A 7,500-nucleotide genomic window follows, 5' to 3' on the forward strand; every position below is an offset into this window, starting at 1 on the left:
AGCACTTGTGTCGGCCTAGGGAGGCTGTGCCGGGCCCCCTGGAGGTCTAAAGGATGACCAGTAGTTGTGGTTCTCGCACCGGGACTTGGGTCAGAGTACAGCCCAAGTGGAGCACTTGTGTCGGTCTAGGGAGGCTGTGCCGGGCCCCCTGGAGGTCTAAAGGATGACCAGTAGTTGTGGTTCTCGCCCCGGGCCGTGGGTCTGAGTATGGCCCAAGTGGGGCACTTGCGTCGGACTGGGGAGGCTCTGCCGCGCCCCCTGGAGGTCAAAAGGATGACCAGTAGTTGTGGTTCTCACCCCGGGTCGTGGGTCCGAGTCTGGCCCGAGTAGAGCACTTTGGTCGGCTACCGGGGGGTGTGCCGTGCCCCCTGGAGCCATGGGAGTGAGCTCCAGCAGACTGGTATTTTTCGGAGAACCAGGCCCACACTCCTCAGACTTTGTGCCCAGGGACAGGCCACCAAAATCGGCCGCGGCTCGTGCACTTTGCCCCTGCGTTTCTCCCAGAACCAGAGCCGGAAAAATCCCAAAATTGATGCCCAGAGATAGTCGACTCTGCCTGGAATAGATTGCCACCCAAACCCGCCAACTCACGCTGGTTTTCCGATGGCCTCACCTACTAACCCGAGCATGGTCATCGCTCGCACCTTCCAAAACCTCCAGGGGCGCAGGCACTTTTCATTTACTGGCCATAAGGCCGACCGCCTTAAGCGTTAAGCGATAAGCGAAAGGCTTAGTTTGGACTTAGTTTTTGGAGCGACGAGGTCGCCGTTTTGTCAATTCTGAACCGATTTTCACGCGGTTTTCGACTGCCTGCGCCTGGGGAGCCGCCCAGAAGCCCCAGGCAGTGTTCTGGGTGGACTTCCGGACCGGTCCGGACCCGGTACCGGCCGGGGGAACCGCACCACGCCTCTCGGGCGTTTCTACACCGATTTTCGCGGGGTTTTCGACTGCATAGACGGGGCCACCTGCTGCAGGGCCCGAGGGAGGGCCTTACTGAGCTGGGTCCGACGCAGGGCCCGGTTCCTGGAGCCCGCTGGGGGGGGGGGGGGTTCTCTAAGGCTCACGGCGGGCTGCTGAGGGGCCGGATCGGATGCAGACAGGCGCTCCTCTGCCCAGGTCTTTGCTCCCCTGCCCCACTAGGAATGGAAGACACACTGCCAACAGCTTCTGGAGGGTGATGGGCCCTGCTGCAGACCAGGTCCGACCCAGGTTTCAGCTATCCCACCCCGCAGGGACTTAAAGACACACTGCCATCAGCTTCTGGAGGCTGCTGAGCTCTACTATAGAGCAGGTCCGACCCAGGTTTCAGCTCCTGCAGCCCACTAGGACTTAAACACACACTGCCATCAGCGTCTGGATGGTGATGGGCCCTGCTGCAGACCAGGTCCGACCCAGGTTTCAGCTATCCCACCCCGCAGGGACTTAAAGACACACTGCCATCAGCTTCTGGAGGCTGCTGAGCTCTACTATAGAGCAGGTCCGACCCAGGTTTCAGCTCCTGCAGCCCACTAGGACTTAAACACACACTGCCATCAGCGTCTGGATGGTGATGGGCCCTGCTGCAGACCAGGTCCGACCCAGGTATCAGCTCCTGCACCCCGCAGGGAATTGAAGACACACTGCCATCAGCTTCTGGAGGCTGCTGAGCTCTGCTATAGACCAGGTCCGACCCAGGTTTCAGCTCCTGCACCCCGCAGGGAACTAAACACACACTGCCATCTGCAACTGGAGGCTGCTGAGCCCTGCTGCAGACCAGGTCCGACCCAGGTTATGGCTCTCCCACCCCCCTGGGACTTAAACACACACAGCCATCAGCTTCTGGATGGTGATGGGCCCTGCTGCAGACCAGGTCCGACCCAGGTTTCAGCTCCTCAACCCCGCAGGGACTTAAACCCACACCGCCATCAGCTTCTGGAGGGTGATGGGCCCTGCTGCGGGCCAGGTCCGACCCAGGTTTCAGCTCTCCCACCCCGCAGGGACTTAAACACACACAGCCATCAGCTTCTGGGGGCTGCTGAGCCCTGCTGCAGACCAGGTCCGACCCAGGTTTCAGCTCTCCCACCCCGCAGGGTCTTTAACACACACACTGCCATCAGCTGCTGGAGGCTGCTGAGCTCCGCTATAGACCAGGTCCGACCCAGGTTTCTGCTCCTGCACCCCGCAGGGAATGAAAGACACACTGCCATCAGCTTCTGGAGGCTGCTGAGCCCTGCTGCAGACCAGGTCCGACCCAGGTATCGGCTCTCCAACCAGGCAGAGACTTAAACACACACACACACACACACACTGCCATCAGCTTCTGGGGGCTGCTGAGCTCTGCTGTAGACCGGGTCCGACCCAGGTTTCTGCTCCTCCACCCCGCAGGGACTTAAACACACACTGCCACCAGCTTCTGGAGGGTGATGGGCCCTGCTTTAGACCAGGTCTGACCCGGGATATAGCTCTCCCACCCCGCAGGGACTTAAACACTCACTGCCATCAGCTGCTGGAGGCTGCCGAGCTCTGCTGCAGACCAGGTCCCACCCAGGTTTCTGCTCCTGCACCCCGCAGGGACTTAAACACACACTGCCACCAGCTTCTGGAGGGTGATGGGCCCTGCTGTGGACCAGGTCCGACCCGGATATCAGCTCTCCCACCAGGCAGGGACTTAAACACACACTGCAATCAGCTGCTGGAGGCTGCTGAGCTCTACTATAGACCAGGTCCGACCCAGGTTTCAGCTCTCCCACCAGGCAGTGACTTAAAGACACACTGCCATCAGCTGCTGGAGGCTGCTGAGCTCTTCTATAGACCAGGTCCGACCCAGGTTTCAGCTCTCACACCAGGCAGGGACTTAAACACACACTGCCATCAGCTGCTGGAGGCTGCTGAGCTCTGCTATAGACCAGGTCCGACCCAGGTTTCAGCTCTCCCACCAGGCAGGGACTTAAAGACACACTGCCATCAGCTGCTGGAGGCTGCCGAGCCCTGCTGCAGACCATGTCCGACCCAGGTTTCAGCTCTCCCACCAGGCAGGGACTTAGAGGCACGCTGCCATCAGCTTCTGGAGGCTGCTGAGCTCTGCCATAGACCAGGTCCGACCGAGGTTTCAGCTCTCCCACCCCGCAGGGACTTAAACACACACTGCCATCAGCTGCTGGAGGCTGCTGAGCTCTGCTATAGACCAGGTCCGACCCGGGATATAGCTCTCCCACCCCGCAGGGACTTAAACACACACTGCCATCAGCTGCTGGAGGCTGCTGAGCTCTTCTATAGACCAGGTCCGACCCAGGTTTCAGCTCTCCCACCCCGCAGGGACTTGAACACACACTGCCATCAGCTTCTGGAGGCTGCTGAGCTCTGCTATAGACCAGGTCCGACCCAGGTTTCTGCTCCTCCACCCCGCAGGGAATTAAAGACACACTGCCATCAGCTTCTGGATGGTGATGGGCCCTGCTGCAGACCAAGTCCGACCCGGGTTACAGCTCTCCCACCAGGCAGGGAATTAAACACACACTGCCATCAGCTGCTGGAGGCTGCTGAGCTCCGCTATAGACCAGGTCCGACCCGGGTTCCTGCTCCTGCACCCCGCAGGGACCAAAACACACACACTGCCATCAGCTTCTGGAGGCTGCTGAGCTCTTCTATAGACCAGGTCCGACCCAGGTTTCAGCTCTCCCACCAGGCAGGGACTTAAACACACACTGCCATCACCTTCTGCTGGCTGCTGAGCTCTGCTGCAGACCAGGTCCGACCCAGGTTTCAGCTCCTGCACCCCGCAGGGAACTAAACACACACTGCCGTCACCTTCTGCTGGCTGCTGAGCCCTGCTGCAGACCAGGTCCGACCCAGGTTTCAGCTCCTGCACCCCGCAGTGGATTAAAGACACACTGCCATCAGGTTCTGGAGGCTGCTGAGCTCTGCTGCAGACCAGGTCCGACCCAGGTTATGGCTCTCCCACCCCGCAGGGACTTAAACACACACCGCCGTCAGCTTCTGGATGGTGATGGGCCCTGCTGCAGACCAGGTCCGACCCACGTTTCAGCTCTCCCACCCCGCAGGGGATGAAACACACACTGCCATCAGCTTCTGGAGGCTGCTGAGCTCTGCTAAAGACCAGGTCCGACCCAGCTTTCAGCTCTCCCACCAGGCAGGGAGTTAAAGACACACTGTCATCGGCTTCTGGAGGGTGCTGAGCCCTGCTGCACACCAAGTCTGACCCAGGTTTCAGCTCATCCACCCCGCAGGGACCTAAACACACACTGCCATCAGCTTCTGAGTGGTAATGGGCCCTGCTGCAGACCAGGTCCGACCCAGGTTTCAGCTCCTCCACCCCGCCATCACCAGCTGGAGGCTGGCTGCTGCTCCTGCACCCTGCCATCAGCTGCTGGAGGCTTCTGTTCCTCCACCCCGCCATCAGCAGCTGGAGGCTGGCTGCTGGAGGCTGGCTGCTGCTCCTCCACCCCGCCATCACCAGCTGGAGGCTGGTTGCAGCTCCTGCACCCCGCCATCAGCTGCTGGAGGCTGCCTGCAGCCCCTGCACCCCGCCATCAGCTGCTGGAGGCTGGCTGCAGCTCCTGCACACCGCCATCAGCTGCTGGAGGCTGCCTGCAGCTCCTGCACCCCGCCATCAGCTGCTGGAGGCTGGCTGCTGCTCCTGCACCCCGCCAGCAGCTGCTGGAGGCTGGCTGCTGCTCCTCCACCCAACCATCAGCTGCTGGACGCTGGCTGCTGCTCCTGCACCCCGCCATCAGCTGCTGGAGGCTGGCTGCTGCTCCTCCACCACCCAACCATCAGCTGCTGGACGCTGGCTGCAGCTCCTCCACCCCGCCATCAGCTGCTGGTGGCTGGCTGCAGCTCCTTCACCCCGCCATCAGCTGCTGGTGGCTGGCTGCAGCTCCTTCACCCCGCCATCACCAGCTGGAGGCTGGCTGCTGCTCCTGCACCCCGCCATCAGCTGCTGGAGGCTGCCTGCAGCTCCTGCGCCCCGCCATCAGCTGCTGGAGGCTGGCTGCTGCTCCTGCACCCTGCCATCAGCTGTTCGAGGCTGGCTGCAGCTCCTCCACCCCACCATCACCAGCTGGAGGCTGGTTGCAGCTCCTGCACCCCGTCATCAGCAGCTGGAGGCTGCCTGCTGCTCCTGCACCCCGCCATCAGCTGCTGGAGGCTGCCTGCAGCTCCTGCACCCCGCCATCATTTGCTGGAGGCTGGCTGCAGCTCCTGCAACCCGCCATCAGCTGCTGGAGGCTGGCTGCTGCTCCTCCACCCCACCATGACCTGCTGGAGGCTGGCTGCAGCTCCTTCACACCGCCATCAGCTGATGGATGCTGGCTGAACGCTGGAGGCTGGCTGCTGCTCCCACACACCGCCATCAGCTCCTGGAGGCTGGCTGGCTGCTGGAGGCTGTCTGCTGCTGCTCCTCCACCCCGCCATCACCAGCTGGAGGCTGGCTGCTGGAGGCTGGCTGCAGCTCCTGCACCCCACCATCAGCTGCTGGAGGCTGGCTTCTGCTCCTCCACCCCGCCATCAGCTGCTGGGGGCTGGCTGCTGGAGGCTGGCTGCAGCTCCTCCACCCCGCCATCACCAGCTGGAGGCTGGTTGCAGCTCCTGCACCCCGCCATCAGCTGCTGGAGGCTGCCTGCTGCTCCTGCACCCCGCCATCAGCTGCTGGAGGCTGCCTGCACCTCCTGCACCCCGCCATCAGCTGCTGGAGGCTGGCTTCTGCTCCTCCACCCCGCCATCAGCTGATGGAGGCTGCCTGCTTCTCCACCCCGCCATCACTAGCTGGAGGCTGGCTGCTGGAGGCTGGCTGCAGCTCCTCCACCCCGCCATCAGCTGCTGGAGGCTGCCTGCAGCTCCTGCACCCCGCCATCACCAGCTGGAGGCTGGCTTCTGCTCCTCCACCCCGCCATCAGCTGATGGAGGCTGCCTGCTTCTCCACCCCGCCATCACTAGCTGGAGGCTGGCTGCTGGAGGCTGGCTGCAGCTCCTCCACCCCGCCATCAGCTGCTGGAGGCTGGCTGCTGCTCCTGCACCCCGCCATCAGCTGCTGGAGGCTGGCTGCTGCTCCTCCACCCAACCATCAGCTGCTGGACGCTGGCTGCAGCTCCTCCACCCCACCATCAGCTGCTGGACGCTGGCTGCAGCTCCTCCACCCCGCCATCAGCTGCTGGAGGCTGCCTGCAGCTCCTGCACCCCGCCATCAGCTGCTGGAGGCTGCCTGCAGCTCCTGCACCCCGCCATCACCAGCTGGAGGCTGGCTTCTGCTCCTCCACCCCGCCATCAGCTGATGGAGGCTGCCTGCTTCTCCACCCCGCCATCACTAGCTGGAGGCTGGCTGCTGGAGGCTGGCTGCTGCTCCTCCACCCAACCATCAGCTGCTGGACGCTGGCTGCAGCTCCTCCACCCCACCATCAGCTGCTGGACGCTGGCTGCAGCTCCTGCACCCCGCCATCAGCTGCTGGAGGCTGGCTTCTGCTCCTCCACCCCGCCATCAGCTGCTGGAGGCTGCCTGCAGCTCCTGCACCCCGCCATCACCAGCTGGAGGCTGGCTTCTGCTCCTCCACCCCGCCATCAGCTGATGGAGGCTGCCTGCTTCTCCACCCCGCCATCACTAGCTGGAGGCTGGCTGCTGGAGGCTGGCTGCTGCTCCTCCACCCAACCATCAGCTGCTGGACGCTGGCTGCAGCTCCTCCACCCCACCATCAGCTGCTGGACGCTGGCTGCAGCTCCTGCACCCCGCCATCAGCTGCTGGAGGCTGGCTTCTGCTCCTCCACCCCGCCATCAGCTGCTGGAGGCTGCCTGCTGCTCCTGCACCCCGCCATCAGCTGCTGGAGGCTGGCTGCTGCTCCTGCACCCCGCCATCAGCTGCTGGAGGCTGGCTGCTGGAGGCTGGCTGCAGCTCCTCCACCCCACCATCAGCTGCTGGACGCTGGCTGCAGCTCCTCCACCCCACCATCAGCTGCTGGACGCTGGCTGCAGCTCCTGCACCCCGCCATCAGCTGCTGGAGGCTGGCTTCTGCTCCTCCACCCCGCCATCAGCTGACGGAGGCTGCCTGCTTCTCCACCCCGCCATCACTAGCTGGAGGCTGGCTGCTGGAGGCTGGCTGCAGCTCCTCCACCCCACCATCAGCTGCTGGACGCTGGCTGCAGCTCCTGCACCCCGCCATCAGCTGCTGGAGGCTGGCTTCTGCTCCTCCACCCCGCCATCAGCTGACGGAGGCTGCCTGCTTCTCCACCCCGCCATCACTAGCTGGAGGCTGGCTGCTGGAGGCTGGCTGCAGCTCCTCCACCCCGCCATCAGCTGCTGGAGGCTGGCTGCTGCTCCTGCACCCCGCCATCAGCTGCTGGACGCTGGCTGCAGCTCCTCCACCCCGCCATCACCAGCTGGAGGCTGCCTGCTGCTCTTCCACCCCGCCATCAGCTGATGGACGCTGGCTGCAGCTCCTCCACCCCGCCATCAGCTGCTGGAGGCTGGCTGGCCGCTGGAGGCTGGCTGCTGCTCCCACACACCGCCATCA

This window comes from Nothobranchius furzeri, chromosome 19 (assembly GCF_043380555.1).
Source record: "Nothobranchius furzeri strain GRZ-AD chromosome 19, NfurGRZ-RIMD1, whole genome shotgun sequence".
Lineage (NCBI taxonomy): Eukaryota > Metazoa > Chordata > Actinopteri > Cyprinodontiformes > Nothobranchiidae > Nothobranchius > Nothobranchius furzeri.